Below are 25,152 nucleotides of genomic sequence, written 5' to 3'. Positions count from 1 at the left end.
TATAATTTTAACAGTGAATACATCATGGAATATTTGCCTATCTAAACAACTAGAATAATGATGATAGGATCATAAAAAAGATCTTAAAGAAGTGCTCATTAATCACCTTTCTGTTCTATATGATAAATCATATACTCTAAGAATTTTTAAGACTCCAGCAGACATTTGCAGCAACTAGACTGGAAACGATTCCAATTTTTGCTTTGCTATTTTAGAAAAATAAGCGATTTTCCTTGGATTGTTTGCTTTCTTAAATTCCATTCCCCGATTCATTAAAATCCTTCTCAAAAGCAAAATTGCTGCATGACTGATACAAATGACTTTACTGTTCACCAGACTGAGGCTTTGCAAGCACTTTATTAAAGCAGTCAGCTTATTTCAACTAATAATGTATTTCTCCCGGAAAAAAACAAAAAACAACAGAACAAAGCAGCATATCTAGCATATAAATGAACATCATCTCAACAGAATTTCCAAGCTTTCCAGAAACCCTGGATTCTAAGAACTTAACAGAAAAAAAAAGATTCCCCAGAATCATAACTTTTATTAACTAACCTATCTCCGTCAGAGCTTCACGTTTTCAGTTTTGCTCTTTACATGGAAAGGCAGTAGAATGGCCAAGAGCAGAGGGTATTGAAAACCCAGGCCTGAATCTGAAAACTGGCTCTGCTGATGACTGGCTCACTGACCTGTAAAATGCAGAGAATAACAGTATCTATCTCATAGGGATGTTATTAGGATTAAATGAAATGATATATCGAAAGGGCTTAAAAAATGTGCGTAGGACACAATAAGTTTCCAAATAGGTGTTAACTGTAACAACAGCAATTATTGATATTCAGTATTATTGTTATCATCTTTCTCAAAATTTATTCTCTTGGAGGAGCAGTATTCTGCTACTAAAACAAAAAAATACTTATCTTCCCAACTGAAACAAAATAATTTAAGTTTAAATTTAATTGAAACTTAGTGGATAAATTACACTTCCTGCAATTAGGGACATCAAGACTTTAAGAAGCCCTGCTCCTTCAAAATTTTAAGAACTGGTGGTTCAGTGAAAGTAAAGATTTGTATCTCATAGAGCAGGCTTTTTTGTACCAAGGACCAGTTTTGTGGAAGACAATTTTTTCACTGACTGGGAGTTGAGGGGAGGGATGGTTCTGGGGATTCAAGTGCATTACATTTATCGTGCACTTTATATTTCTATTATTATTACATCAGCTCTACCACAGATTATCAAGCATTGGATACCAGGGACTGAGGACCCCTGCCATAGAGTATTCATGTACAGTTATAGATAGATTTTTCTTGCCTACATATTAACTAGCTTTATAAATTTTTCTATTCCTTTTGCTTAACTAATGTCACACAATCTAGAATTGATTACATAATGCTTCAAATGTCAAAAATGTATTTTGGACGTTTCATGTCTTTCTCTCTCTCCAGAGTTCCATTTGGGTAGGACTATCTATTTCCTATCCATTTTCTCTTCTGCTACATTTTGCCTGGGCTAGACAAATAACAAACTTAAAAAAAAAAAATTCAAGACTACAGCATCTGAAATGCTTTCAGAGAAGAAATAAATGGAATATTCTGTAAGAAACTCTCCACAACCCATTATTACACTAGTGGGCAGTTTAGGGAAATACAATAAAATGCTCAAGTTAGAATGGACAGAACATGGCCCTGCTGAGATTTGGAGCTGTGCATTCAACCTTCTGCCTAGTCCCTGGGCTATGTAATTGGATCAAAACCAATTCAGACTTGCTTTCTTATAGCATAACATGCTATTTAGCTAAATAATAAAACACAAAGAGAATCAATTTGAGATGTTTGGTCAAAAGACCCATAGTGTTAGTCACTCAGTCGTGTCCAGCTTTTTGAAACCCCATGGACTATAGCCACCAGGCTCTTCTGTCCATAGGATTTCCCAGACAAGAATTTTACAGGGGGTAGCCATTTCCTTCTCCAGGTTATTTCCCCAACCAAGGGATTGAACCTGGGTCTCCCACATTGCAGGCAGGTTCTTTACTGTCTGAGCCATGAAGGAAGCCCCCCAAAGACCTAATAATATCCATGAATTAGTGTTAGGAAAATCGGATCTAGTCCCAAGGCTTTTCCTTTTCTGTGCTGGCTTTCCCGTTTTGTGGACCACACTCACCACGTGGCATGTGGGACCTTAGTTCTTCAACCAGGGTTCAGACCTGCAACCCTTGCAGTGAAGGAACAGTGTCTTAACCACTGGAACACCAAGGGAAGTCCCTCCAGTTTTTTTCCCCCAGAAAATAATAACCACTATCTGGTGGAGGCCCCCAAGAAGGACAAATGGGCTGCCTTACTCCCTAGGTCTTTTCCGGCCAGCTCTATTTCACAGGGCTGACCAAGGACTGCCGAGGGAAGCTTTGGATTCTCTACTTTTGAACATAGGTGTTTCCCCGTGAACATGGCTGTGTAAAACCTATAGCTCCATGTGAAACTGAGATTTCACTGATGACTAAACAAGTTTTCTGGAGGCTCATTCTCAGCTTATGGCATCCATACTCCACCCTGAGCCTTCGTTGGGCTGTGGCCTTCACTTTTACCACCCAGCCCCAACACTGTCGTCATCTTTCCTTGGGCTGCCTTTCTGATCTGTCTCCAGATTGCAGCCACCCAATGTGTCCAGTGTTTGAGTTGCTTGTGCCTTCTGTCCCAGCCACCATCCTAGCTTGGCTGAACCACCTGCCCGGGTGTTGCCCTGACTCTGGTGCCTTGATCTAAGGGCCTTTACAAACACTCTAAACAAAGTGAAAAAGAACTAGAGACAGTCAAATGATGACACAGGAGTCCAAGTCAAATGGGAGGAGGCATAGCAGTTCACCTTCACATTCCATTTCCCTGCATCCCCTGACTCTTGACATTTATTTTTTTTAATGGTGGGATTATGGTTTATTTTATTTTGGCCACACCGTGAGGTATGCAGGATCTTAGTTCCCCAATCAGGAATTGAACCCTCACCCCCTGCTGTGAAAGTGCAAAGTCTTAACCACTGGACCACCAGGGAAGTCCCTCAAGTTTCTTGTTTTTTTTTTTTGTGTGTGTGTGCAATTGATCATTACTTTTATAAAAACTCAGAATCAATTTATATGATGATTATGGCTAATATTCATCCAAGGAAAAGTCCATGGCTTTTAATTTCTGCTTCTTCATTTTGAAGCAGTTTTGAAAATCTACTTGATTGAAAAGTATCAACAAAGCCTAAACTTCACTCCTGAATAGCACTAGTGTTTACCTCTCAGAAAGGATCCTCATCAGTCAAGAGAAAAAGTAAACAGGCAAATGTCATTTTAACATTCCTTTAGAATCATGCTATGGAATGCCAGGGGGTTGACCAGAATTTGGAGTGTCTACACCTAGCAAAACTCATAAATCAATGACCTCAAGATATCATAGCATGAAGACTTTATTAGGTGCCATCTGTAATCACTCAATTAAAAACAAATGAAGGATGCATATTTAAACTTCACTCTCTGACACGAAAATAATTGCACATTTCACATCTGGTTTGGCTAACCCTGATACTGACTTTTAATCTTCATACGATGATGACTTGTGGGGCAGAAAGTGAGTCAGCTACTGCAGAGTAAAGTCAATTTGTTTTCAGACTAAGGATGGTCATGCTGCAATAGAAAAGATCTATGAGCTAACCTCCTGTAATTAAATGATCTTAATATCTATATGACTGCCCCAAAAGGTCAAGGATTCAGCCCTAGGAAGCTACTTCCTGCCCTTTTGGTGTTTAAACTGTAGTTCATACATCAAGATAAAAATCTTGAGGCTATTTGACAAGTACAGAGTTATAGAATTTTACTATTTCAGGGTTAGAAACCCTTACACCGTTTCAGAACTCCAATATTCAGAAAGAGCTGTGTGTGTGAGTGTGTGTGTATCCAAAATTGGGTTCATTGGCTAGAATTTGGTTGGCAATTCAAAGAATTCCAAGGGAGAGTTGCTGATGGTAGATTGGACATGTTTAGGAGTGGGGCTGGTGAAGTGACAAAAAGTTGGGCCTTGGATTCCATCTGCAGGTAACTGGGCTGCCCCCCAGGAAATGATGTTTCTTATTTGTCCCTTCATGCTCCATGTGGCTGCATGTGCAGAAAAGAATATGGAAGAGAGAAGGGATGAAAGGTCTGTTCAATACTAGCAATGCCATAGAGATCTGGTGGGCGTTGTTTCTACTTCCCTCTTTCACATATAAATTGCATGTGACCATTCAATTATTTTCCTAAAATTAATAATCCTTTTCCAAAAATTAAAATTCTACTTACATGCTCACTACGTTTTAGTTGGGAAATAAAGGAAAAAGTCACTAAGATTCCTATCACCCAGAGATAGAATAACGACCTTGAAATCTTTGAGATATTCCAATTTAATTGTAATCCTGAGTCTATATAGTTTTTCGAATAAAGTTGGTGCCATATTTTAAGCACTGTTGGTATCTTTTTCTCTTGAACTTCATGTCCTATCACATTTGGAGAAATCACCTACATTAAATGGAGAAATCATTGATTTGTAGAAATCAAATACATTAAATGTATTTGAGAGCATGTTGACTCAGACAGTAAAGAATCTACCAGCAATGCAGGAGATCCAGGTTCAATCCCTGGGCCAGAAAGATCCCCTGGAGAAAAGAATGGCTACCCACTCCAGTATTCTTGCCTGGAGAATCCCCATGAACAGAGGAACCTGGCAGGCTATAGTCCATGGGGTTGCAGAGTCAGACATGACTGAGCGACTAACATACTCACACACTTAAAGTACTCAATTCTATGAGTTTTGATAGCTATAGATACATGTGAAACCACTGCTACAATCAAGATACAGGACATTTCGATCATTCTTCCAGCTATGACATTCTGAAGATTTTTAATATGTAAATTCAAATTACTCTGAATATTTATTATTAAATTATTTTTACCCCAGCTTGTAGTAATTTGTCCTAACCTCTAGCAGTCTCCTAAAATGCTATTTCTCTGCAAAATCCTCATTATTAGAGACTCTCTCATTCTGCCAGTGTTTGTCCCTGTAACAGATGTTTTAACAGAAGACAAAGTGCACTGGGATGACCCAGAGGGATGGTATGGGAAGGGAAGTGGGAGGGGGGTTCAGGATGGGGAACACGTGTACACCCGTGGCGGATTCATGTTGATGTATGGCAAAACCAATACAATATTGTAAAGTAATTAGCCTCCAATTAAAATAAATAAATAAAATAAAATAAACAATTAGTTAACATAAAAAAAAGAAAACAAGGTGTCCTTTTTAATGTGCATTTCCTAGCTTATTAGTAAGAGTGGGCTTATTTCTTAAAATAGTTATTGGCTACTTGTATTTTTCCATTTTTTTCTATTGATGTTTTGCTTATGGATTTATAAAAATTCTTTATTAATATTAATGATAAGATGTTAACAATATGAAATCTTATCATTGCTGCAAAAAATAATTTTGCTAAGTGTGTTAGACATATTCACTTTAAACTTTCAATTAAATGTATATATTATTCTCTTTGTATGTATGTATGTGTTTTGTTGCTTTTATACTTAGTAAATCCATCACAATACTCCATCAACACAAAAATAGCCACCTTGTTTTCTTCTATTTCTATTGTTTCCATTAAAAAAAAAACAAACCTACTCTTTAGAACCATCTGGAATTTATTAAGCCCTATAATATAACATGAGATTCCATTTTTTTCTCTGAAAATTTAGCCAACTATATGACACCTTTATTTACTCTTTCTTTGTAATGGTCTCTAAATTACACCACAGCACTTTTTACACCAGCATCTGTTTCTGTTCCATTGACTTGTCCGTCTGACCTTGTGCCTTTGCATCATCACACTAAACCCAGCAGCTTTCTAACATTTCAGAATCTTGTAGGGCAAATTTCCTCTCATTTCTTTTTAAAAAAAATCACTAACTCACATGTTTATTTTTCTAGATAAGCTTGAGAATCACTTTAAGTTTAAATTTTTTTCTTTCAATTATGTGCTAAGGGGGTTCCCTGGCAGTCCAGGGATTAAGATTCCTCGCTGCCAATGCAGGGGGCATGGGTTCCATCCCTGGTTGGGGAACTAAGATCCCAGAAGCCCCACCTCCCCACAGGAAAAGAAAAAATAGAAATTATATGCTAATTTGAGAAAAATGACATATTTACAATATTCTACACCTTCAGGCATGAATATGGATTTATCTTCCTGTTGTACATTTCTGTGGTGGTGGTTGTTCCCTAAGTAAAGTTTGTTGCTCACATTTCAAGTAGAAATTCTGGGGTCTCTCGAGGGCTAGAACTATTGAGGAAAGATTCTGAGCTTATGTAAAGCACACTACACATAAATGGCAAGGGGTGGGAGAAGCACAAGATTAACTTTCACCACGCCAAGAGGATTTTCATGTTTTTAAACGCTCCACAAATTTATGGAATTCTGTTTCTCTGGACTTCCCTGGTGGCTCAGACAATAAAGAATCCGCCTGCAATGAGGAAGACCTGGGGTCGATCCCTGGATTGGTAAGATCCTTTGGAGAGGGGAATGGCAACCCACTCAAGTATTCTTGCCTGGAGAATTCCATGGACAGAGGAGCCTGGTGGGCTACAGTCCACGGGGTTGCAAAGAGTTGAACACGACTGAGTGACTAATACACACACACACACACACACACACACACGTTTCCCTGACTCTGACTAGTGAAGCCTGGTATATATAAAATCCTAATTCTAGCACATTGAAAAAATAAGGGCTCTAATCAAAGTACTCTTCTGTAACAATTCCCTAACTCTTCTTAAAAGCTGTTAATTTGGCATTAGCAACTACTAGTAAAATGTGCCTAAGTATTAGCACCATTCTTTTTTCCGCTAGGTTACTTACTCCATTTTATATGTGGAAATACAGCCTGGCTTCAATTTGCATCTGAGATGGGGTGTGTTTGTACTTTCTCTTGGTTTATATTACAAATAAATGAGAAGAACAAGTGGGAATGTGCTGCAGGATGTGGTCGGTCGACTTCATGTGCCCTCAACAGCTGCATAAGAAAACAACTCTATTGATTTCAAAGGTGATTCTCAAAATCGTGCAGAAGGAAAACAATTCCTCCTTAATTCCTGACAAGAGACACTGCCTTAAAATCAAGCTGCTCAGAGCAGTAGGCACTAAATGGGCAGTTCTACTATGACAGGAAAAGCTGAATCCCACAGAGGACTCAGGCCACACACCACCATGGAGAATGCCAGCGAATACCGGAACTCAAGACTATGACAAATAGACTCTGGAACCACTGTGCTGGTCTTGCCTTTGAAAATCAAAGACTAGGCTAGCGTGAGCACTTGTTGAAAACCTTGCCCTATGAGAGACTGAAAGTGAGGAATCGGATAAGATGGTTTGAAAAGTGCCCTGGAAGCTACGTTTGTGCAGGAGTATATTGTCTTCGTTAATCTTCCAAATAGCTTGGTGAGGGTACCATCCTCTCCTTTCAGATGAAGAAACTGAAGCTCAGAGAGGTTAAGAGACTTGTCTGGGGTTAAACAGCTGCTATGAAGCAGAGCTGATTTCAAGCCCAAGTCTATTGGCTCAAAGCCGATGACTGTGACCTGTGTCTACACTTCTTTCTCATCTCAGGAAAGGAGAAGAAAACCTTGCTAACAGAAGAAGCCTTGGGAGTTCTCTAGTGGTCCAGTGGTTAGGACTCGGTGTTTTCACTGCCAAGGGCCTGGATTCAATCTCTAGCCAGGGGACAAAGATCCCATAAGCTGCGTGGCATGGCCTATATAAACAAATATATGTATATGGACTTTCCAATTGGTGCTAGTGGTAAAGAACCCACCTGCCAATGCAGGAGACATAAGACACCTGCATTCAATCCCTGGGTTGGAAAGATCCCCTGGAAGAGGGCATGGCGACCCAGTCCAGATTCTTTCCCGGAGAATCCCATGGATAGAGGAGCCTGGTGGGCTACAGCCCATGGGGTCACAAAGAGTTGGACACTACTGAGCACCTAACACTTCCACTTTCACACTGAGTGCCCAACACTTTCACGTTCAGTTTTATGTATATATATTCATAAAAGACGCCTTCTGTGAAGAGCAATTGTTAGCTTCCTAACAGACTGTAGAGGACAAGATGAAGTGAACCAGGCTCTCAGAGGCTCAGCTAAGCCCTCAGCCTGCTATGGGGCAGTGGAGGCCTCAGTCCCGGTAAGTAGACTGGCTGAGGGTTCAACCTGTAACACTCACTGTGAGTGGCCTGCACAACCCAACCAAAAGCCTCTGAGCCTTCTGTTCAGTTTGCAGAGTAGGACTGAAGCCACTGCTGCCCACTGGTAGATGCCATCCATCAAGCTAAATTCCAGACTCCATAGCTAGGGTTGCAATGATGAATCCAAGCACAGGCGTATCCTAAGTGTGTTAAAGCTCTATGTGGATTTAAGAGGAAAATCTCCTTCCAATTCTCTATTGAATATTTCTTGACTGTTGTCTGCAGGAAACAATAGCAATTGAGAGACATATGTCTGGCGCCCAGCAATCTGGCATATGTGCTCTCCATGGTGAGCTGGGAAAATTTCCATAATGCTCCCAAGCAGATTTTCTGGGGCATGGTTCTCTTTAGTTATAATTGAAATGACTTTAAACTTCCAAACTTGTGTGTGTGCTTAGTCACTTAGTTGTGTTCGATTCTTTGTGACCCTATTGGCTGCAGCCCACCAGGCTCCTCTAACCATGGGATTCTTCAGGCAAGAATCCTGGAGTGGGTCGTCATGTCCTCTTCTAGGGGATCGTCCCAATCCAGGGATTGAATCTGTGTCTCTTATGTCTCCTGCATTGGCAGGCAGGTTCTTTACCAATAGAACCACCTGGGGAGCCCCAAAGGAGACCTTCAAGGCCTTGGGTGGCAAAATGGTGATGCTGTAGGATAATCTGTCTTCCTTTAAATAAATAAAACATGAAATAGAAAGGGTTGCCCTGCTCCTGAAGACACTATTGCATTCTCTCAGAGAGTCTGGTTGACTTCAAGTTCAGTTCCAGGAGAGAGTTGCCCAGAGTGTGAGGTGGCTACACTGCACTGGGATCACTGGGGACTTCCCAGGCTGGTACCTCCTGGCACCTTGTCCCTGGGTGGACAAGAGAGTCAGCATGGCCATCACGGGGAGGAGTCCTTTGGGCACCCTTATCCCACCAAGAAGTCATTTCCTAAGAGTTCTTCCTGAGACCAGAAAGTTCAGGCATGTGAAAGATGTTCAAAAACATGGCTTGTGACACTGAATTGCATTTGTGGGCCAAATAAATCCTTTTTACTTATCTTTCTATAGCACTGCACTTTATTAAAAAAAGGAAAAGAAAGAAATTTACTGAAAAAAAATGAAGAGAAACCTATGGGAAAATAAGTGACATAAAAGCATCCCACAAGAGAGACCAGCTTCATAAAAAAGAGATGAACTTCAAATACAAAGGTTTCTGAGCCCTAAATAAATAATGATAGCCTTTAAGAAGCAGAAAAGCTCGTCCACACACCAACACTTTAGATGAAGACTTTGTCCTGGGACTCAGCCTCAGAACTCCTAAATCTCTCTGAATTTGAAAACAGTCCCAGATTAGTTTACCCCCTCATAAAGAATGATAGCAACTGACAGAATTGGGCACATCATTGATTGGCCATTGATTATTTCAGCAATGTGTGCTCAGTATGGGGTAATGTTCTTTTCCATTTTGTAATACAAAACTCTAAGCCTTTGATGCTGGCATATTGGCCTTTTCTTTTGGGTGGATTCTTTTTTGCAAGTGTTTCCTGCTCCATATTAATCTGATATCCAAAGCACGTGTTACTGGAAGAAGTTTCGGCTATTTGTGTTCAAAACATGAGACTACCGAGCACGTTATGAGGCAAACTTGAAAACCACTTGGATCTTTCAGAGGATCTCTCCAGCTGCGTTACCGCCTTCGAGCAGGGCCCGGTGTTCTTGCCTCTGGTGGTATGAAGCTGGAGCTGCAGGCATGGTGCAGATGCCAGGTTACCACTGGACCCCATGGCTGAATGAGACATGGAAGGTACCAGTCATACTTAATAGGAAGTTTGATCTATAGATGCAGAATTCTGAATAACAGTCCCATCCACCCTCATCGCCTTCAGAAAGCAAAACGCAGAGATGTAGAAAACTAGATGGAGATCATATTTGGCCACATGTTTCCTCAAGATACTAAAAAAAAAGGGAGTGAGAGAAAAGGGTAAACTGTAACCACAGTACCACCACTGAGGCCATAAGTAAGCTTCTGTATGTCCATAGAAATCAGACACCGACAGCAGAACATTTTAAAATGGAAAAAACACTGGCATTCTAAAGGAATATGCTAACACTAAGAGTTAGGGACTAGCAGAAATCTCAGGCTTAACAGAGGGAACTGTGTAGCGGAACCCTCAAGAAATTGATTTAAGTTTTACAAGGAATTAAGTTACAGTTTTTGACTCTGGACCATTAAAACAAACTACTCAGCCAAAAATGTATTTGGGATTTAACATTTTCTTCTGGAAAAACATCTTTCAAAGTGACGTACCCTAGTCACTTAAAGGCTGTGAAACTTTCTTTTAACTATTTGATGGGGCCACTTTCAACCAAAGCAAAGTTAATAATAATATGGTCTAAGATCAAGAATAATAACACATGCGGTTTGGTATCTACTTATAGACACTCTGGGAGTTGTGTGGTCTTTCTCGATAGCCATGGGGACTGACTCTGGGTTGGTGAAAGCAAGCTAATCTTCCATGGTCGATGCCAGGAACCAACTCACATACCCTATTTTGCTTAGGCAAACAATACCCTGTGCTGTAACATGAAAGTCTGCAAGGGTGGCCAAGCCAAAAATCCACCCTGAACAAACACAAGGCTCCACCATTTGGAGTGTCAGTTTGATATTCTGGCTCCAAAAAAGATGGCCCACATCAGTCCATCAGGCCAGTTCAATAGTCCTCCATTAATCCGGCCTGTCTGTGTCAAAGCTCACAGCCATGGGGCGCCCTCTTTTGCGGTAGGGCTGCTGGTCCAGCTGGATGGGCATGTTGTCAAGCGGGCAGGGCTTCCCAGAGACCAGCCATTGGAAAGGGAGGGTGTGAAACAGAGAGTGTGAGAGGCCTGCAGGGCTGGCCTTACATACAGACTGTGATTCTTACTGTTGCGGGGGTTGGGAACGTCTGTTGCCAGTCTGAAAATGCTTTGCTTCCCCCAAAAAGCAGGCACTCAGAGTATGTTCATATGAAATGGATGGGGTGAGGCGATGTAAGCATTCCCTGAACACCATGCGGGGGAGCTTCAGGCTGAGAACAGTTGCTGCAGGCAGAGCAGATTGTCCTATAAATGGTATGGTTTCCTGGTGCTAATGAAAGTCCATGCTTCTACAGAAAACTCTTGTTCTTAGTAGCAAGGCGCAAGCCTGTATTTCTACCACCAATGATTTCTCCCCTTGAAGGAGACAGGCAACCTCAGGAAGAGTATCTTAAACCACAGGAGGCTGGATGTGCAGTGGCTACGTCCAAATCCTGGGCTATGGGGCCTAGGATGACCTGTTGGGATGAAGAGTATGTCACCATACCCCAGGGCGACCAAGTCCACCCTCTGTTCTAGGTGATGGTGCGGTAAGTGGAAGGAAGCACCGAAGACAGAAAATAACGAATTGGCCTAATGGCCAACTGAAGTTCACATCCCCTCCCTATATTTCTAGTGCACTAGATTTAGATGAATAAAGCAACATTTTTCCTCTTAAAGAACTCCTGAAAGTCATACCTAGTTCATATATAATAAAATGTATCTATGGAACTTCCCTTGTTGTCCAGAGGCTAAGACTCCACGTTCCCAATGCAAGGAGCCCAGGTTCCATCCCTGGTCAGGGAAATAGATCCTGCCTGCTGAAGCTAAGACCCAGCACAGCCAAATAAATAAATAAATATTTTAAAAATAAAATGTGTCTAAAATGATTCTTCTTCATTTGAGAGAGAATAGAAACATGTCTATATATAACTCAATCCCTTTGCTTTATACCTGAAACTAACACAGCATTGTTCATCAACTATACTCCAATATAAAACAAAATCTTTTTAAAATGATTTTTTCCCCTAAAACAAAATCTTTTTAAAATGATTTATCCCCCTAAGGAATCTCCTAATAAAACAGTGATGTCACCTATATCTCTTTAAACTTCAGCTTACTCATCTGTAAAATGGGAATAATGAAAGTACCTATGTCATTGGATTGTTCTGAGGATTAAATTAGAAATTCCACATAAAATTCAGTTCACTAATTGAATATTAGTTCAATAACTTTTTGTTGATTACCCACAATGTGCAAAGCATTCTAGGGGTTATTATTATTATCATTATTGTTAGAAATTCCCCTGGGCAGCATAAATTGTTACTGTCAGCTGTTAATTCCTTCATATTTCTAGAATTATTTATCAGGGCTCTGAGGGAGTGGGCCACAAGACAGCTAAATTTTAAGAAAGTGTGGCTCAGGTGCCAAGGGCTATTAGCATGGAGAGGGCGTTAGGGTACAGCGACGGTATACGGGGAAGGCTGCAGGCAGGCACAGAACAGGAGAATCTGTCTAGAGAACTGCGGGACCAACGTCCTTTGCTCACAATGAGGAGGGTCCAGGCCTCTTGCAGGGAAGCATGAGTGAGAGAGGAACATGGCCTCTGGTTATGTGAGAGAATGATACTGACGAGGCATCCCGACCGTGGTGTGTGAAAACCTTAAGAGCTTCGCTGGTGGCTCAGTGGTACAGAACCTGCCTGCCAATGCATGGGTTCGATCCCTGGGCCAGGAAGATCCCACATGCCTCAGAGTAACTAAGCCCGTCTGCCACAACTATTGAGCCTGTGCTCTAGAGCCTGGAAGCCACAACTACTGAAGTCCGCATGCCCTAGAGCCCATACTCACAAGAGAAGCCGTCTCAGTGAGAAGCCCAAGCACTGCATTAGGGAGTAGCCCCTGCTTGCTGCAGTTAGAGAAAAGCCTGCACAGCAATGAAGACCCAGTACAGTCAGAAATAAAAACATAAAATTTTTTAAAGCAACTTAAGTTTTTTTATATAGCTAATGTTTGAATTACTCAAATTGGAAAGGTTCAGGGCTACATGAAAAAGAGAACAGTGGCAAAATTTTGTTCTTGCTCCATCTAGCCTTCAGGTTTGGGGATTGAAGAAATGTAACATCTGGCCACCAAGCCTAGGCACTCCTGGTATCTGTCCCAGAAACACTCAGTAACTGCTTTATCTGGTGTTCCCAAAACTCTGCGGGGGAGGAGGGACCGGCGGGGGCGGGGGCTTCAGAAAGGAGGGAAGGGTGGGAGGAGAGCCAGGCATCCCCTATGATAGCATTCTACAGCCAGTGCTGTGGGGGTTCAGAAAGGTAGCAGCCATGCGCCAGTCTTCAAGAAGCCTCTGCAGAGTTAATGCCCAAAGGATAATGCCTCTACTTCATACAATGCAATACAATGCAAATGACCTAGGAGGAGCAAGCCCTGCCTGAAGGGGCCATGGTGATACTTGCTTCTTTTAAAAACATTTTGTACTAATTTGTATTGGAATTTAGTTGCTTTACAGTGTTGAGTTAGTTTCTACTATAAGGCAGAACGAATCAGCCACACCTATGCATATATCCTCTCCCCTGTGGACAGTTTCTTCTTGTTTCACCTCTGCTCATTATCCCCCTTCCCACAGTCCTCTTTTTTTCTGATCATGAAAGTGGAAGCGGCCACAAACTTGGCGGAAGAACACAAGGCTTGGAGTCCGACGAGCTCTGCCTCTCCCCAGCTGTGAGACCTCAGATCCAGTCCTTAGGCATCTGGGTGCGTTTTCTCCTCTGGGGATTTGGATAATGGTATCTAGTTTGCTGCCCTTCTGTGATGATTAGGAAGATACATGGAGAGCACAGAGCAGTGTTGGGACGTGCTACTCGGCGGCATCTGTGACACATGTGTGTTACGGCAAAGTGAGACAAGACAGGAAAGTCGAGAGGAACAAATGAAAACTACCAAAACCACACAAACACAGTTAAATGGCTATTTGTTGGTTTTGTTTTCTTTCTAGTTTGTTCTTCTAAGCATGTTGCATGTGTACTAAAGACACATTGTACAATATAAATACAATAGTGCATCTGATTTTTCACTCATTGTTCAGAATGAATAGTTACTCAAAATAAAATTCCAATAGCCTCATCATATGTCATTGCATTATTGTAAAGTCACTTATTTAACTTTCTCCAAATGTTAGATAATTCTTTTCCTCCCAATTCCTTCACCCAACCAAGAAAAACAATCTGGTGTATTGGATGTGTGCCTGTGTGTGTTAAGTCATTTCCATTGTGTTTGACTTTGCGACCCCATGGACTCTAGCCCTCCAGGGTCCTCTGTCCATGGGATTCTCCAGGCAAGAATAATGGAGTGGGTTGCTATTTCCTCCTTCAGGGGATTTTTTCAAGCCAGAGATTGAACTCTTATGTCTCCTGCATTGGTAGGCAGGCTCTCTACCACTAGTGCCACCTGGGAAGCCCAGTGGGTGGCTCGTCTTTGTTCAAACCCAGATCTTGCTACTTGCTGGTTGCTTTGAACATGGACAGATCTTATTATCAATGAGTCTCCAGGTCTTCATCTGGAAATGGGATGGAGATTTCTATTTGTATTAGTTTCCTAGGACTGTCATAAAGTTACCATAAACTGCTAATCCTCAGACAATTCGAAGGAAGATGTTTCCCTCCTTCTAATTTCTGACTATCCCTGCTGACAATCTTTGGCATTCTATGACTTGCGGCAACATAATTCCACTCTCTGCCTCTGTCTTCAAATGGCCTTCTTCCCTGTGTCTCTGAATCTTTCTCTCCTTATAACGAAACCAGCCAATGGATTGAGGGTGCATCCTAGTCCAATATGACCTCATCTTAATGTGATTATATCTGCAAAGACCCTATTTCCCAAATGAGGTCACATTCAGACACACGGGTTTACGACCTAACGTATTTTCAGGGGACACAATTTAACCTACCACTCTGCCTAACCAGGTGATGAGGAATAAGCGAGTCAACATAAGTCTAAGTATTCTGCTTGCTGGAAAAGTGCTATCCTTCTGTGGATCTCCTGGTGGCTCAGTGGTAAAGAATCTGCCTGTAAAGCAGGAGACACAGGAGAGGCAGGTTGGATGCCTGAGTCAGGAGGGTCCCCTGGAGGAGGAAATTGCAACCCACTCCAGTATTCTTGTCTGGAGAATCCCACAGACAGAGGAGCCTTGGCGGGCTAGTCTGTGGGGTGGCAAAGAGTCAGACATGACTGAGCATGCATGTGGCGTGAATCATGACTTTTTTTTTAAGGTTTTGGTCAAGGCACCAGTCTAGGAGAGCAGAGTCTCCACGCATCACACTTCCTTGAGTTTGGGTGTTTGGTCGTTGCTGTGGAACACCAGTTTGAGCTTTGAAGCCAAGAAGGCAAAATCACATGCAAAAATCATGGGGCCTCATAAGCCCCAAATGCCTTAAGACTGGGCTTGTCAATTGGACGACCTTTCAGCTGGCTAACCTGGGCAGTCCAAGCTGGTGGGAGAATCCACAACCTTGCTTCTCAAAAGCTCTCTGAATTCTTCCCACTGTTGTCCATCTCAGATTGATGCTTTTGTCAACCATAACAAAAATGAGTTGTTTAAAAAATAACCAGGGACCTCCTGGGTGGTTCAGCGGTAAAGAATCCACCTGCCAATGCAGTGGAGAAGGATTCCATCCCTGGTCTGGGAAGATCCCACAACTAAGCCTGTGTGCCACAGCTACTGAGCCCACGTATCCTAGAGCTTGTGGTCTGCAACAAGAGAAGCCACTGCAGTGAGAAGCCTGTGCCCCAAAACTACAGAGCAGTCCCCCTCATTGCAGCTAGAGAAAGACCACACACAACAACGAAGACCCAGCACAGCCCAAAATCAAATAAATAAATTAACTAAATAATCAGAGCCATGCGAAATTACCATCTAAGTTTCTAAAGTCTTACTCTCAGTTTCTGTCTTATCTCCTCATGGACTAGTAGCAAGCAGCTTATGAGCTGGCATGGCTCCTTGGACCGCATTTTGAGAAGCAGTGCTTATCCAGGGCCAGGGAAGACTTGGGGGCCTCACTGCAGCAAAGTCCTTCTCCCAGGCCTCCAAGGAGTGGGGAGGGGAGGTGGGCTAAAGGATTCCTAGCCTCCAGCCCCATTCCGGGGGTCATGGCTGGCTGGGGAGAACAAACACACCCCCCACACCTGAGTCTCTGTTTTCTTTGAGTTTGTTTTCCCACTGACTTACTTTCCTTTCAGTCTGGGCTTTAAAAACAGCCTTCTGAGTGAATGCAGGAGATCCCAGCAGTCCCCACACCACGGCTCATATGGAATGCATTTAGAGAAGGGAAAAAACTCGAACGGAGTGGTTATACGACGTTGAACTGGCTTGGACATGGCGTGGCTGGAATTTCAGAGCTGGCTTTTGTTTGCATTCGTCATGAAACATTTGTTATATGAGCTGCTGCTACTGCTACTAAAGCAGCTGCTGCCGAGAAACCCTCTCAATGGCTGCTTTTTCTCCCGGACATGGGCCGACTGTCAGCGTTCACGGACCAGGGCCCCGGACTTCCCAGGCTGGCGATACCTTTGCCGTGATCCCTGCGTTAGGTTAGGGGAATGACACGTGACAGCACTTGAAACGGTGGCGTGTGTTTCTGTCAAGTTACATAGGACTGGTGTCTTTGGATGGTTGAGTCCTGCCTCTGATCAGGAGAGCATCTTTTTTTTATCAACTCATAATTTACATTTTCTCCCATTAAATAAATCTCCAATATGGATGGCTCTGATCTGTCTTCCAGATGATTTTTAAAAAAATATGTAGTAGTTTGGAGCTTCATCATAGCAAATATCATTCAGTTAAAAAAAAAAAATAAGAGGGGTTTAACTAGTAATCCAGTACTTTGGCCACCTCATGCGAAGAGTTGACTCATTGGAAAAGACTCTGATGCTGGGAGGGATTGGGGGCAGGAGGAGAAGGGGATGACAGAGGATGAGATGGCTGGATGGCATCACTGACTCGATGGACGTGAGTCTGAGTGAACTCTGGGAGTTGGTGATGGACAGGGAGGCCTGGCGTGCTGAGATTCATGGGGTCGCAGAGAGTCGGACACGACTGAGCGACTGAACTGAACTGAACTAGTAATCTACCATTAAGGGATCTTGTTTTTGTTTGTTTGTTTTGTTTTTGGAATTTCACCAGGACTATAATCCCAGGGTACCGATGATGAAGGCAGTGCTACAGAAGCCTGAGTCACAGCACAGCTATGCAGATGTCACATGAAAGAAACAGGTACAATAGATCTAGCTACGCGCTCTAAACACAAAACTGGTATTAGAATCTTAAAGTTCAGGAAATTAGCACATGCCCAGCTAAATGCAGTAGGCTGACCACAGGCCTTCAATGCCTCTCCTCTGAAAATCTTCACCCAAGTGACAGTAAAGGATACTAATTTTAGAAAAAGATTGCTGGATCACAAGGACAAAGAACTGGAGAAGGGTTTCAATGGAAGACAGCCCTTAACCAACTTCTGGAAGATGGACAGTGGTTGGAGGAATGCATTGGATGTAGCAGAGCAGAGTAAATGCACTGGAGTGTTGGCAGTGGGGGAGGAGGGACGTACATCAAGAGGGTCAACTCACCCTGCACAACCCCAGAGAGACAGAGAGGTAGCATCAGGCAGCCTAGATGGAAAAACTGAGGATGAGACAGGTATCCTGCCTATGGAGGAGCTGGGCCCTAAATTCCCTCCACACCTTCATGCAGTCAGGTATCTCATCGTGGGTCTTCCCCCATTCTCCATGGCCTGTGGACAGGCAGTCTTAGGATTAGTCACCAAAGAATTTGGGGAGAGGCTCCAGACTGGTTTGCTACCCCAGAGGGGAGAGAGGAGAGCATGGACTAAACTGAGCACAGTGAAGCGAACAGTGCCTGAACATGGACCTTCAGCCCCTGTTCCCACACCAGCAACCAGACATACGTCCTAGCCTCCTAATCCCACCTCACCTCCCATCCCCCAGGTGGATGTTTGGGGAATGCTGCAGTAGGGAAACTGAATAAACTCCAAAGAAAAAAAACCCTAAAATCACTAACAAATGTTTCCCAGAAAAACCTGATGGCTGCTTGATCATCCCCAGTGGGTCCATTAGTTGATAAGTCTGCCCTATTGCGCAGCTCACTTTCAGTGAGCTCTTGTGTCTCACCCTCAAATCTGAATTTTGGAAAAGACCACCAGGGGAAAGACTTTGGACTGAAAAAGAGATGCCCAAACCAACCAAGGGCTTCCAAGGTGGCACTATTGGTAAAGAATCCACCTACCAATGCAGGAGATATAAGAGACACGTGGGTTCAATCCCTGGGAAGATCCCCGGGGAGATCCCCTGGAGAAGGAAATGGCAACCCACTCCAGTATTCTCGCCTGGAGAATCTCATGGATAGAGGAGCCTGATGGGCTACAGTCTGTGCGTGTGTGTGTGAGTTGCTCAGTCATCTCTGACTCTTTGCAACCCTATGGACTGCAGCCCACCAGGCTCCTTTGTCCATGGAATTCTCCAGGCAAGAATACTGGAGTGGGCTGCCATTTCCTTCTCTGCTACAGTCTGTAGGGTAAAAAAAGTCAGACATGAGTGAAGCAACTGAGCAAGCATGCAGTCAACCAAAACAGCAAAGGAGTATGGAGCAAATAGCGATAACGTAAGAAAGTGATGAAAACACTTTTTAAAAATTTCTGTAATTTTCAGAGATTTAAGGTGGATTGTATTCGGTAAACAAGAACAAGATAGTATGCAAAAAGAAGAAAAAAAGATTAACAAAGAGTTCTTGAAAAAGAGAAAATTTAACAGAATGACTGGAATACAAATTGAGGAACTCATCCAGAGAGAAAAAGTTGATGAGATGGAAATTAAAAGAGGAAAAAATAATAAAGCACATAGAGAGGCTGCATCTAGAAGATCCAATATCTGACCAACAGCATTCCAAAGCTGAAATACAGGAAATAGTACTGATAAAATCATGCAGTAAATAATGCAGAAGTAAAACAAGAAAATTTCCCAGAAATGAAAAAAACATGTGTTTTAAGCTTAAATGTATCTGTTGACTACTCAGCACACTGAGGCACACTGTTGTCAATTTTCATGAAAGGAATAAAAATAACACTCCAGAGAGACAGAGAGAATGAGAAAGTGAGAAACAGATGTGGGAAATGGAATGTATATGTGAGGGAATGCATGACAAACCAAACTGGCAATCAAACGAGATACTAAAACACTGAGCTTTTCAGATATGCAACGACTCAAAGAATTTACCACTTCCCATGCCTCTTTTATCAGGAACCAACTTGGGAACATCTTGGATTAAATGGAATTATTAAGTCAAGAAATAGAATTTGAGGGAGTCGGGAGACCAGGGATGCAATACATTCTGTAAAATGGTAAAGGGAAGTTGCAGCTGTGCAGGAAGCTTCTGAGTAATCAGCCCAGATCAAAGCGAAGTCAGACCTCTGGGTGGGAAAGAGGGGAGTGGTCCTGGGATGCGTGAGCAGGAATAGAATGGATGTACTTATTTGAAGCAATATTGAAAAAAATCAAAAGTAATATTGATACAACAGATCTAATGGCACCCATGAAAACTTTGACAGGTATAAATAAACCTAGGCAAATAAAAAAATCCAAGGCAATAATCAATTGTAAGGAAAATAATAAGTCATGCAAGAAATGAATTGAGATGATTGTGTACTACTTGGATCAATGTCCAACAAATATATTTAGTCATAGTAATGTAAATAAGGAATATGTATGGAAAATGTGGATATAGCCATATTATGTACATAGTGGGGGAAGGAAGTAGAGGTAAGTGTGCTGGAATAAGAGAACTAAATAATGTTGCAAATAAATAAATCAAGACAATAACACAACAAAAACAAAACAAGCCTGTGCATACTAGTTATAATTAGTGTGGCGGTTGTCAGAAAAAGCAGCTACTTGTGCTGAACGTGTTTACTTCTTCAAAACCAGACTTTGCAGTGGAAAGTGTTGAAATAGGAAACAATCGCTTTTCATTATATATCCTTGAATACTATTGGATTTTTAACTCTGTGCATGTACTACTTTAATATGGGGCTTCCCAGGTGGCTCAGTGGGTAAAGACTCTGCCTGCCAGTGCAGGAGACATAAGAGACATGGGTTTGATCCCTGGATTGGGAAGATGCCATGAAGGAGGAAATGGCAACCCACTCCAGTATTCTCGCCTGGAGAACCCCATGGACACAGGAGCCTGGGAGGCGACAGTCCATGGGGTTGCAAAGAGTCGGACGTGACTGAAGCAGCTGAGTGTGCACACACTGCTGTAATATATCAAGTGTAGTTAAAAAACAGGGAGGTAAAATTCTAGGAAAACGTGTTTTGAAAAGTAGCTCCAGTAGTGTCTGGCTATGACAAGCCAAGAGAAGTACTTAGAAGCATACTGTAAAAACAGGAGAGGCGATGCTTCAGACCATCTGAACCTCCCACGCAGCAAGCAAAATGTCCCTACTCTCATTAGGGGGAAATTAGACTAGATTTCTCTGTGGGCTTGTGGACAGTGAAATGAATGTGCTTAATACAGCTCACAAGAAACCACTAAAAACTGCAGGGTTTGAACACAGGTACACTTGCAGTTTTTCACTGTGTTCTTTTCAAAGTCCAACACCATTTACAACATGTGAGAATTTAGGATATTATATGTTGATAAAAATGTCTGAGATAGTAAAAAAAAATACAGATCAGGAAATGATTTTTTTTTTTTTTAATGGGGAGCCGAAGCCGGCCCCCGGGAGATGTCAGCAACGATTCCGAAGACAACCCGCGGTACTCAGGAAATGATATTTTTATTTGAACAAGATTAGCTGAACAAAAATAGAAGTTGCCATTGTAAAGTGTTGAGTCATGCTAAATGGGTAAGGACTGAACTTCTCTCAGTGTGGGGGGTACATATTATAAGCAAAGACTGTCAGCGAGGCAAGATCATGACTCAGGGACACAAAGACAGTTCTGGAAGTCTCTGTCTAAGGCTCTTTCCACATCACCACGTTAGGCACCAGGGCAGGTATGGGTCTTGGAAGTTTGGGCACAAAAGCACAGGAAATTCACAGGGTCTTTTATAAAAAGATCAACTTTCACCCTCTGGGGTCAGGTCTCTAATCTTCTTGGCCCAGGCTCTAGGAGGATCTCAGCTTTGCTGAGTTACCAGGAAAGTCCAAAAGTTGAAATTTGTGGTGACTAATTCCACCCTCAGTAGCATTCTTACTCAATGCAAAGCATATTACTGTCAAGTTCAACTCAAAACTGCTCAAAGTAGAAATGATTAAATTCGCAAGAAGAAGAAATTCACCTCTAAATGCAGAAGAATGCTGGTACCTCCACCACACACTCAGATATTATTAGCCAGCTTTTTGTCCGGGGAAATAAATCATAAGAGAGAAAACTGCACAAATTGCACACCCCATGCCTGGCCACACTGTGGGAGGCATCCAGGGTTCTCCAGAGATGAGGTTGGGACCTAGAAGGGATCAATTTCTCAGGGTACATGGGGTGGGAGGTGGGGACTAGGGGAAAATTCTGAAGGGATGATCCCAAGAGCTCCCAGTGAGGAAGGCCAGAGGTATCGTCAGGGGACACAGCCAGCTCACCCTTGAGTCAGAGACTGGCTGCCAACAGGAGGGGAGTCCATGCTGGTGGGCAGAGAGGGGAACTTAGGGATCAGAGAGGAAAGTAGGTTGTATCTGGAGAGTTTGTGTGACCCCCCCCCACCCCCGCCACACCGTGGGAACAGTGCAGGGCTGACTGAAGCCAATGGATACCCTAGGCCTAGACAGTGGCTAGATCTTGGGTGGGAAACCAGAAATGAAGCCAAGAGGAATAACCCAGCCCTCGGGACTCAGGAACCTGGCAGTATCCTTTTAGAAAGTGAGGGATCCTTGGGAGGTGGTCAGACGTGGCAGAGGGCATGGAACCTGGGGGGCTGGGGGTGGGGGTGATGCATGGCCCTCTGGCAACTGTGGCTTGGCCACTGGTTCTGGGATTGGTGTGAGTGACTCAGCTCCAGGTTGTACTGCATAGAGGTCTAAGGCCACCAGCATTTTTCCTGCCTTGGGCAGGACTGACTTAGCAGCAGGGTGACTGAGCTGTGAAGAATGGAGGACTCAGATCCAAGAGGTAAGGTCAGTAGGCAAGGGCCGAGGTGGGCTGGGATGCCCCTCGTGCTCCCGCACTTGGGACTCCTATGCCTTCACACCCGCACTCACATTTTTTCTGCACTCATATTTTTTCTTCGTAACCTGCCTACTTCCACGTCCGTCAGGTGAACAGCTATGCACCCTTCAAGGCCGGGCACAAGTATCTTCAACAGGAGGTGTCCCTCCAGCCCTGTTTGTGATGATGCTCAGTCCAGACGTGGTTTTCTTTATCTTTACACAGCTGTTCCCCAGGACTGGAGTGCATTACAGACACTTAAACATTTGCTCAAAGTGTTTGTTGAATTTTTCTAGTATTTTCAGATTATATCTGATATTTAAATATTATCCTTCACAGAAGAGGACTATTGGGGGAAAGTTAAATTACTGCAAAATCAGACCATATGTTGAATAGAGATAATCTATAGATTTTATTATCAAGCTTTTACCTTTAAGTGCAATACATAAGGGTGCTTGCATGCGTGCACGCTAAGTTGCTTTAGTCGTGTCCAACTCTGTGCAACCCCATGGACTGCAGCCTGTCAGGGTCCTCTGTCCATGGGATTCTCCAGACAAGAATACCGGAGTGGGATTCCAGGCCCTCCTTCAGGATAACGGTGCTTAATACCCTGTATTATGCTTATGACATAATGGTGCTTAATGCTCTGCATTAGTGATTGAATATGAAGCATCTTTGGAGGGTCATAGGTTCACGGAGTTAGTGGTGCTTCTGGGGACAGAAGCTTGAATGTCTTTGGTCACTTGGGACTTGATAACTGTGGGCAAGCTATTCCACTCCTCCACTGTCAGCTTCCTTGTTTAGAAAATGAGACAAAGACTAACTGTCTTTCTCAACTTCAGAGGATTCGTGTAAGAATCGAGCGAGATCATCTATATGGAAGTACTTTAGAAATGGCAAATTGATATGCAAATTGCTATTGTTTAGGAACTGTTGCTGATGTTCTGACGCAAGATTAGTCACTGAAATACCACTGCTGCTTACCAAGTGATTTAGCAGTTTGAACATGAATTGATGTACACACACACACAGACAATGTGGTACCAACACGATTAGAACATGACTGGTGAAAACCAGATCTTTATGGAGAACACTGATGGTAGATGAACCAATAACAGAGTAGGGTCCTATTTTTATGAACAATAATTGAGTTTTTAAAACAACTTCAGTGGTGCCTGTAGATGGTTGGAATTTCTCTCAACCATTCTGTGAGGTTCCAGAATGTTTGGGGGTTTTGTCATAGAGTAAATGGAATATGGTTCAGCGGTAGAAAGTCTACCTGTAGTGCAGGAAATTCAGGTTTGCCTGCTGGGTTGAGAGGATCCCCCCAAGAAAGAAAATGGCAACCCACTCCAGTATTCTTTCCTGGGAAATCCCATGGACAGAGGAGCCTGACCGGCTACAGTCCATGGGGCTGCAAAAGAGTCAGAAACGACTGAGCAACTGAGCAACAACAACAACAAAAGAAATAAGAAGTAGGAAATAAAAGATGAAAAACAGCATGTTTAATCCAATTATTACAGAATGATGGATGACTTTTATAAAACCAAGGAAATCAACCCTGGAAGAATTGATGCTGAAGCTGAAGTTCCAAAACTTTGGCCACCTGATGTGAAGAGCTGATTTATGGAAAAGACCCTGTTGCTGGGAAAGACTGAAGGCAAAAGGAGAAGAGGGTGGCTGAGGATGAGATGGTCAGATAGCATCACCAACCTAATGGCATGAATCTGAGTAAACTCCAAGAGATAGTGAAGGCCACGGAAGCCTGGCGTGCTGCAGTCCATGGGGTCACAAAGAATCAGACAGGACTTTGAGATGAACAACAAACAATAAATGTTTTTAACCCACACAAACTTATTTGACTGTAAACCACCTCCCACTTCCTGAGCCCATCAGCTGTCATACAATGCACTTTGGACTACTGCAATCAATTGTACTTGGAATGCTTTTGGTATGATCCCATTTTTAGGCCCCAAATTGGGCATAATTGTACATCTGCCTCCAAGCATTCTGTAAAGGCCTCTCTGCAGATGGAAACTCTTAGAAAGCCGCAGGCATTTCCTCGAAAAAAATGGAGAGAGCCTGCCATCTGCTGGACAAAGTTTGTCATAGCGTTCTGATTATGTAATTCTGCATATGGAAAATAAAGGTTTTTCAAGACCTGAATCTTAGGGTCCTAGTTAAAATGAAAACGTCATTCACAATTAAATCATTGAACACCTATATTATATCTACTAAATAACATGATACAGAACAGTCTGAAAGATTCAACATTCGGCTCAAGTTAATGGTAATTGGCTCTGGTCACATCTCAACAGTCGGTTTCATTTAAAGTTGAAATTTTAATGTCCTGATATTCCTGATAAGTGTTCAGGCATAAAAATAGATTATTTTTAAAAATCCCCAGTGACTTGAATGGTATACGTTTTTCAGTCCCTGAGCATGTCACTGTAGTAATATTTCTACTAAACTTATTCCCCTATGATTATTTAAGAATAAGGTATTGGCCAGAATATAATTGTTCCTCTCCCTCCTTCTCTCTCTTCTATTTCTTTCTTTCACACTGAAGTTACAGAAAGAGAGTGGAAGCCCTAGTTCCTCCCAGACACAGGCCCTGTCTCTCTCCTGTAAGGAGAGGCTTGGCAGGCTAAGAGTTAAGTTTTGAACACTTATCATCTGTTGGGGTTTCCCTGGTGGTTCAGATGGTAAAGAATCTGCTTGCAGTGCAGGAGACCCGGGTTTGACCCCTGGGTTGGAAAGATCGCCTGGAGAAGGGAATGGCAACCCACTCCAGTATTCTTGCCTGGAGAATTACATGGACAGAGGAACCTGGTGGGCTA

General features: G+C 42.7%; 1 protein-coding gene across 3 annotated transcripts in view; it reads right to left on the bottom strand.

The window, feature by feature from the left end:
- Positions 1–25,152, bottom strand: part of UST (uronyl 2-sulfotransferase) — a 317,796-nt gene that overhangs the window by 19,662 nt on the left and 272,982 nt on the right. The gene's annotated exons all lie outside the window — the stretch shown is intronic.

Source organism: Bos javanicus, chromosome 9, assembly GCF_032452875.1.
Source record: "Bos javanicus breed banteng chromosome 9, ARS-OSU_banteng_1.0, whole genome shotgun sequence".
Taxonomy (NCBI): Eukaryota; Metazoa; Chordata; class Mammalia; order Artiodactyla; family Bovidae; genus Bos; species Bos javanicus.
Note: the sequence above shows the minus strand (reverse complement) of the source record. Positions and strands in the feature narration are given on the sequence as shown.